At 40.7% G+C, this 8,244-nt stretch overlaps 1 non-coding gene across 1 annotated transcript; it reads left to right on the forward strand.

The window, feature by feature from the left end:
* Positions 1-3,317: 3,317 nt before the first annotated feature.
* LOC118483430 lies at positions 3,318-3,424 on the forward strand. The gene has a single exon (XR_004870718.1). It is a non-coding gene; the product is annotated as a small nucleolar RNA R71 (small nucleolar RNA).
* The last annotated feature ends 4,820 nt before the right edge of the window (positions 3,425-8,244 follow it).

The raw sequence follows: 8,244 nt of genomic DNA on the forward strand, positions 1-8,244 counted from the left end.
ATGATTTATTAAAAACGTTTCATAAGATAAATTACTTATTAGGGCATAATATGCCTTTTTAAAATTCTATTTATATACGAGTTCACATTCCTCACGGGGGATCACTCAACACTCGGCCGAAGGTGTATTTTTAGTGAATCACTCGAGAGCGGCATGGAACTTACTCCTACCATAAGCTTGCCAAGCAATCAATCCTCCTCCTTTCAAACTATATACCTTTGTAAATATCAAGAGGACTTTTGGGTGAAGGGTTCGGCTTGGGCTAAAGATGGGTGGTTGGGTTAGTGGTTAGTGAAAGGGCGAAAAGCGTAAAAAGCGTCGGTTTTTGAAAGACTTTTTATTTTTCACAATTTTATTTTATTTTGATGAACCATTTCTTTCAAACAAAGTAATTTTTGATGAACTTGTTTGTTTATTTGGTTTCATCATCAATATATATATATATATATATATATATATATATATATATATATATATATATATATATATATATATTTAGTGATAAGAAAAACCGAGCTTTGTTAATAAAGGAAAGGGTTAAAATAAAAAGATTTAGGTGGGTAAAAAGGGTGACTGTTTTGGGTTAAGAAAATGAAAAGGTTTAGGCTCAAAGGGGTTAACTAGGGGGATTTTGGGTAGGTGGTAAAAAAATGAAAAATAATGGTGTAGAAAGAAAAAGGATTAGTCCTAATGCCTCCATCATTTACTTACTCGGGTTTAAGTTGGTAAGGACCGGGAATGCATTGTCGTGGCAAGTTCTAGAGTCGTAAGAACCAAGCGGCTATTCACACAAGAAATGAAAAATGAGCATTTAGTGTAAAGATATGTATTTGTATGCTCAATAAAGGCTCAAAACTCACTTTTGTAGGAATGGGTTTTTATGTGATCAAGTATATATAATCAAATTTTAACTAAGCTTGGCATGCCGTTTCATAATTTTCTTTTGTTGGTTCTTTTTATCACGACGCCATCGGTTGTAAATTTGTAAAAATATAACCTTTTTTAGAACTTGAGATTCCCAACTTAAACTTAGACAAGTAAAAAAAATGAAAATTTTTGAAAACATTTGGGGTGATTAGCGGTTCCAATAGAGTTTTGTGTAAGGCTTGTTAATTAGGACTTGCAAGATTCAAAGTTTTAGCATCCTCCCCATACTTAAATTACACATTGTCCTCAATGTGTCCTAAAAATAAGTTTTTAGGTTGATTGAATGTGTAAAAAGGTGTTAAAAAAAAACAAAATTTTATGTTACTGGCACTCTGGACACAACCCCGTGGTGACCGGGCACGGCCCCGTGTTCAGGTGCCAGTGACAAAATTTAGTAAAGAGAAACAGAAGCCTGGACACGGGGGCGTGTTCGGTGAACACGGCCCGTGTCCAGTTACCTGAACTGGGCGTTTTTTGCAGATTGTGCAGCATGGGGCCGTGTCGGGCGGACACGTCCCGTGCTGAACTTGCTGTAATGAAGAATTTTTGTCGGGAAGCTCTGTTTTCATGCATGGGTTGATGTTTCTCGTTTCCCTTGTTATCCTTCACCATCCCGAGTGTGTTTTATTCCTGAAAATTAAAATTAAACTAAAAAATTAATCTAAGTTAAACTAAGGATAGTTCCGCGGCATGCCTCCGTGGTGCGCCACATTTATAAGGGTCCTTGGCTAGACCCAAAGTTAGGTTATATGTTATCCGAGCGGGATGTTTTGCATCCCATGTTGCACCATCGGAGAGCATCATCCAAACTCGAATCAATGACCTTCATGTTTTTAACCGGGTCATCGTCCTCTACTCTCTTCCTAACTCCAAACTTCACTTCCTTATCCCCAAACTTCAAAGTAAGTGTTCCATCATTCATGTCTACCACTGCTTGTGAAGGGGCTAGAAATGGCCTCCCTAGTATGAGGGGGACTTTGGTGTCCTCTTCCATATCTAGTATATGACAAAGTCGGCCGGGTAGACAAAATTGTCGACTTTGACTAATAGATTTTCAGCGACACCTTGCGGGTACTTGACGGATCTGTCGGCAAGTTGTATACTCATCTTGGTAGGGCTTGTTTTTCCTAGGCCGAGTCGTTTGAACATTGATGCAGGCATGAGGTTAATGCTAGCCCCAAGGTCGGCTAGTGCATTATGAACAGGGGATTCCCCGATCGAGCAAGGAATCATGAAGCTTCCAGGAGCAATCTTCTTTTGTGGGAGTTTGTTGAGTACAAGGGCAGAGCACTCTTCGCCTAAGTTAACTAATTGCAAAGATTCAATTTTCCTTTTATGGGTGAGGAAGTCCCTCTTGAATTTTGAGTATTTAGGCATTTGAGTTAGGACTTCGATAAATGGAATATTGACATGCAATTGTTTTAGTAAATTTTCGAATTTTGCGAATTGCTCATTGGTCTTTTGGCGAATTAACCTACCGGGGTATGGAACCGGAGGAACCTTGGTAGGCTCTTGAATTAGAGGAGAAGCCTTCTCTTGTTGGGGCGGTGTTGTGCTTCCCTCAGTTGGCGGTGGTGGAGCTTCTTCGGAACCCACGGTACGATTTCTCAATGTTATTAGATGGACTTGTGCTTTTGGGTTTGTTTCGGTATTACCTGGTAACGTGCCTTGTGGTCTCTCAGAGAAATTTTCAGCTAATTGATTTATTTGTTTTTCAATGTTTTGTATACTAGCTTGTTGATTTCTAAATTCGATTCCAATTGTTGAAATCGATCCGAGTTTTTCTTTTCAGTGTCGGAGATGAGGCGAGATACAGTATCTTCAAGCCTTTCTCGTCCACCTTGTTGTTGAGGGAAATTTTGTGACTCGTTTCTTGGTTGTTGAAAGTTTGTTCGTTGGTTTAGGTTTTGATGGTTACTACTATTGCCGGGTTCTCTCCAACCAAGGTTAGGGTGGTTACGCCATCCTTGGTTGTAGGTACCCGTTGAAGGACCCGACGGCCTAGGTCTGTTATCAATGTAGTTTACCGACTCTGGTTGATCATCTGTTTCTTTCATACAACTCCAACTTTCATGTGGCCCACCACACCCTTCACAAGCCATAACCGAGACCATTTTTGTCATTTCTAACTTTTTGATTTTTGAAGAAAGGGCCTCGATTTGGGCTTGTAAAGAAGTGCTTTCATCAACCTTATGGGCGCCCGGGGCAATAAATTTATTGGCTCGGGGAGTGTGCCACTGAAAATTGGTTTGAGCAATTTCCTCAATTTGATTGTATATATTTCATGTGGGCGGCGATTACCTAAAAGTCCCCCGGAGCTAGAGTCAAGTGTTTGTCTTGTGTGTGGCAACAACCCATTGTAGAAAGTGGATACTTGTTGCCATACCGCAAGACCATGATAAGGACACTTTCGCAATAGCTCCTTGAACCTTTCCCAAGTTTCATATAAGGATTCCCCATCCTCTTGTGAATATGTATTAATTTCAGTCATTAATTTAGCCGTTTTAGCGGGAGGGAAATACGTATATAGAAACTTTTGGGCTAGTTCATCCCAGGTGTTTACCAAGCCAACTGGGAGGGCATTGAGCCAAGCCTTTGCTCGGTCCTTTAATGAGAATGGAAACATCCGAAGGCGGATAGCGTTGTTTGATGCTCCATTGATCCGGAAGGTATCACATATTTCTAAGAAATTAGTAATATGTAGATGGGGATCCTCGTCCGCAAGCCCATGGAAGGTTGCGGAGTTTTGAAGCATCTGTATCAAATGCGGCCGAAGTTCGAAGTTGTTAGCTTCGACATTCGGGGCATTGATAGCGGCGCCGAGATTACCTACGGTGGGTCGTAGGTAATCCATGAGGGTACGTTGGTCCGCCATTGGAAATGGGTCCCCCGAAACTTTCTCTTGGTTTTTAGCTTTAAGTCTTTTTCTGAGAAAGCGTTCGGGTTCTTCTAGAGGTTCTTTTATGTCTCTACTAGAACTGGAGCTCATACACTACGTAGAAAGTTCAGATGTGGTGCCTGGTTCCAAGTCCTGCAATAAAAACAGAAAAGAATGTTGGTCAGAAAGTTCACCACGGCCCCGTGCTCAGTGAACACGGCCCGTGGTCGGAGATTCAGTGATTGTTTTCCGGGTCCCTGTTACTGGGAAGTTTGACACGGCCCCGTGTTGCACCGACACGGCCCTGTGCTCAGCTTTCTGTAACTCGAAAAATAAAAACTGCCAGTGACACTGCTGGGCACGACCCGTGTCCGACCAGGCACGGCCCGTGCTGAGCTCAGCAGAAGCTGAAAAATTAAGAAAATCCTCAAAAAAATAAAAATAAAATAGAAAAAATGATTAGGCCGCTGATTCCTAACTTTCTTAAAATCCTTGTGTCCCTGGCAACGGGGCCAAAAACTTAATGCGTGTGAAGTGTTATATATATTAGGTGTATATTTTAAGCCCTTTTTACACTTTTTAGCCAAGTTTTAAATTTATAAACACGATATTCACTAACACTAAACACACATATGGGCAAGTGCACCCATCTTGGACGTAGTATAGTGTTGGTAAGATACCGAGGTCGTCCAAGGACACAAGAGCTTTTAGTACCGGTTTATTCTCAACGTCTAATCAAATCAAAATGTTAGAAAAAGGTTTTTAAACTAGGAAAATAAAACTAACTAAAATGCTGAAAAGTAAAATAAAAATAAAAACAGATAGACAAGATGAATCACTTGGATCCGACTCGTGTGTAGTGTAACCTTTGATTATTTTCATACTTTTGCACTTGTTTAAGAGATTATCTTAGTTATTGTAGTAGGTCCCTCTTTTGAAGGCGACGTTACTGTTTTGGTCAAAAATCAAGCTAAGATAATGCAACCAAATCTTTAGATGTGAGGTGTGATGCTTGAATCAATGAACAATATTAAGGATCACCCAGAAATGCAATGAACAAGTGACACAATGATTTATACGAGGAAAAAGCCCTTGATCAAGAGTTGATCTCCGGCAAAAAAAAAAACCTCGGGTGATGGAAACTACCGATCACCAAATTAAATTAAATAAAATGTGTGTTACAACTTCGGATGATAGTGAGCTAGTTACAAGGATCACTAGAGTGAAATGTGTAACAATGATGTTTAATCGCCGAGCAAAGTGTTGTTAACTGATGAGAGCAGTACGAGTGTGTGTTAGTAGCCAAAAATAGCCAAGTGTTCTAATCTAGCTCGTTCTCCCCTTTTAAATTTAGTAAATATCTAAATAACTAACTATCCGCAATTCATGCCCTCTCCCCACGATCTCCATAACGTTCACCATGGTCAAGCACATGCGGAATAAAAGAGAATATGCTCCAGGAATATCGCCATGACTAAGTCCAAGCACGTACTCCTGCAAAACAATTCCATATTCATAGTAGACAATCGTTAGTGTAAGGATCACTATGATGATCCTGGATCCTGATCCTACAATACTCTCTGAGGATCACTAATTCAGACAGAATTAAGGATCCTTAAACCCGACAGCAATTGAGGATCACAGATTACAGGAAAATCTTCCCCTAACAATTGCCCCCAAAATACAAGGAGTAAATGTAAATAACGAGTTGTATTTTCTCGTTCTTATCCGCAACGAATCAACGGATAACTAGCCGTTGAAGACGGACTAGCCGTTACAAGCCTGACGTCACTGAAGTGACTACCCTGCAAGATCATTATTATAAATTGAAGTTAGGGATAGAGATCAATTTGCATTTAAATTCGAGAAAGACTCCCTTTAAATCCTTATTCGAAGATCAAGCAGGTATCTCTCTTCCTCTTCCCCCTTTACGTTTTTTTCCCTGTTCATCTTCTTCTCTACCATCATGACTAAAATGATGCTAAGATCCTCCCCGGCTAAGGATCACACAAAAGACAGTCCTTTTAAGAGCCAGGGGATCATCGAAGATTCCATGAAAGAACGATGCTACTTCACTGATCCACAAATAGACAGAATCCGTCATTGCTTTCCGGCGAGTACCGTTTTCAAAACCTTTGACCCCACCATTCTGAGCGATTTTATTTCTGAAACCTAGGTAGCTTTCCCGGTCACTCCATTCACAATAGGATACACTTACCCTTTCCCTGAATTCACCCAATCTTTCTTTTCCCTCACCGGCATCTCCTATATTCAAGTTATGCCAATGATGTGGAGGGTCTTGATCACCCTTGAAAGAATAATTGAACAAGAAGGAATTGATCTGGGAATGTCAGAGTTGGCAGAGATGTACAACCTAGTGAGCCACGGATCCCACCGATATTTATTCAAACATAAACCCAGCGAAGAACACCCCATCCTCAAGACTACCAAAAATGATACCAACTGGAAAAGGAGGTTCTTCTTTGTCAGGAGGATTACCCTTCCAAACGGGAAGGATTTACCAAGGAAGTGGGCTACCCATGGTAGGATAGAGGATCCTTAGAAGGATCATCGAATAAGCTTGCTTCTGGTGAGGATTACTAACATGTTTTCGTTTCTTTTGTGCAGCTATCTCTGTTTCACACATTATACCATCATCTGCCACCAAGGAGAGGCTTGCTGCTTTCAGAAAACTTGATCCTGCAACAAGGTCATTTCAAGCCATTACCCAAGATTCTCAAGAAGTATCCTCAGGTTCTGTAACAATGTCAAGTAAGTATCCTGTTTTTCGCATAATTAAATGTTTAATTAAATAATTAAATAGAAATGGGATAAGGATACTTATCTGTTTTGGATGTATAGGTGCTGGAAAGTCATCAAATCTGCTTCTCGCTTTAGTGTCACTGATCTTGACACCGTCCGATCTGGAAAGAAAAAGTCTGCTGCTAGCCCCTCCGTCATAGTCCCCAAAGCAACCACTTCGAAGGGAAGAGGTGGGAAGAAGAGAAAGGCTGCCGGTACCCTTGAAGGCATTCCCCTGATACAGCATCAGTTCGAGGAATACGTTGCTGATGTAAGAATAGCTGATCCTTAAATGTGATTCTTGTACATGATCCTTCCATACTGACAGTAAGGGATCCTGAATTGTATCTTCCCTTTTGCAGAAATTTGCTAAAATCCGGGACTACGTTGGGAAGGTTGAAGAGCTTGAAGAAAAATACTCGGACCTTCAACAAGTGGCGGTGCTCAAGGATCACAAGATTGCCTCCCTTGAAAAGGACCTCAATGATGCCAAAACTCAGACGGTTAAAGCTCAGATCAACGCTGACTATGAGAAGCACGAAATCATGGAGGATGCTAAAGTCTCTGCTGCCATTGCCATGTACAAAACCAAGTTGCAGATGGCCCAAGAAGCTCAGGATCCTAACTTTGACAGGAGCAACTGGGACATGGAGGGCTGGAAGGCTAGGCTGGCTGAGTTAGAGGACGAAGAGGAGGCTGATGAGGTTCTGGCAATTGAGGCGACCAACAACGGCAAGGATCAGGGTGGAGAAGCACGTGGAGCTGTTGAAGGTGATGCAGCGAAGGTGTAAGCTGCATGAATGGGCGATGATGGACACTTCTAGACATAGCCGGAGCCCATTTTTTTAAGTTTGGTAGTTTGTTTTGTTGAACAATGATGGGTTGTATTTTGAACAATAGTTACTAGGTTTATGGATCAAGGATCCTCAGACAATAGGTAGGATAATAGGTGGTGGAGGGATCCTCTGTTTGGGGGATGAAGCCACTTGTTATCCTGCCGCCTTTAATTTCCTGCACTGTTATGACCACATGAACAATGGACACCCTTTGCCAACCCATGTGGACGGGCCATGTTTTGCTGGTAGATATGTGGGTTGGCAATTTTGACAACCTTAAAGGGTTGAACATTTTGTGAATAAATAAAATTTTAACCTTTTGACTATTCCTTCATTGTTATCCTTATGAATCCTTTAGTTTCCAGCTATTATTATATACTTTGTTTGAATAAGAAAAGTTAAACAAATTATGTCTAAGAATTTTAGGATATGATCCAGGATCAAATATCCTATAGTCGAAAAACTTTAGAAAGGTTATGCAGTTTTAGGATCATTGGGTCTGTTGTTAAAGAATAAGGGTCACTTATATAAATGATAAATAAAATCAAAGTGATTTAAGGATCATACCTGAGGATCCAAGTTTGGATCCTAACTCCTTAACAATAATGATCAGGATAATCAAAAAGACAAACCTTAGTGGAAGGTAAGGATCAAGGATCCTTGCTTGTTTAACTTCGAAAACCTGAAATAGAATATAACTTGGGACTAAGCCAACATATAAGACAAATTAGTGACTGGGGACAAGCCCAAAGGATAACTGGGGACAAGCCCAAAAGATAACTGTTAGGGGAAGATTTTCCT

Source organism: Helianthus annuus, chromosome 10, assembly GCF_002127325.2.
Source record: "Helianthus annuus cultivar XRQ/B chromosome 10, HanXRQr2.0-SUNRISE, whole genome shotgun sequence".
Classification (NCBI taxonomy): domain Eukaryota; kingdom Viridiplantae; phylum Streptophyta; class Magnoliopsida; order Asterales; family Asteraceae; genus Helianthus; species Helianthus annuus.